Raw genomic sequence first — 693 nt, 5'->3', positions numbered from 1 at the left:
TGGGAACATAGAGTGTTCGCCGAGATGTGTCTGTTATGTTGTCAACGGAAACATGGAGTGTTTGCCGAGATCTGTCTGTTGTATTATATGCGGAAACTTGAAGAGTTCGCCAAAAATGTGTTTGTTGTGTTGTCTACGGAAACTTGGAAAGTTTGCCGAGACATGTCGGTTATATTGGTATCGGGTATTTTGTGAGATTGCCGAGCCATGTCTGATGTTTGTCTGTGAGGACTTAGAGAGTCTGTTTAGATTTATCTGTCCGGTGGGAACGAGTGGTGTTCACCATTGGAATTTTGTTAGGAAGACTTTGGGAATAAGTGAGTTCGCCGAAGCGTGTGTGTGAAAAGTTTTGCGAAGACTCGTTCTACCAAGGTGTTTTGTTCATTGTTGGTAGAAACTTGTTGGTCAATTTCTGTGGAATTGGTATAGTCTGTGGGGACCGAGATATGTTCGCCAAAGTATGGTAAATGTTCCGATATGGGTTCAGAAAATGATCGGGAATGATCTGGTATCAAGGATGATATGTAAGTGCCATGATGATCTTAAGTGATCTAAGGATATTCTGAGAATCAAGAACGATTCATGAGTTCTGTGGGATCCGGGTGATCTCAAACAATGAGTAAAGGTTGGAAGAATCCGAGAAATTTCTGTAAAGTCCATGGGAATAAAGGTGATTCCAGGAAAAATCTGTAT

Source organism: Capsella rubella, unplaced genomic scaffold, assembly GCF_000375325.1.
Source record: "Capsella rubella cultivar Monte Gargano unplaced genomic scaffold, Caprub1_0 scaffold_1, whole genome shotgun sequence".
In the NCBI taxonomy this organism is placed as follows: domain Eukaryota; kingdom Viridiplantae; phylum Streptophyta; class Magnoliopsida; order Brassicales; family Brassicaceae; genus Capsella; species Capsella rubella.
The sequence above is the reverse complement of the archived record's forward strand: the minus strand, read 5'-3'. Positions refer to the sequence as shown.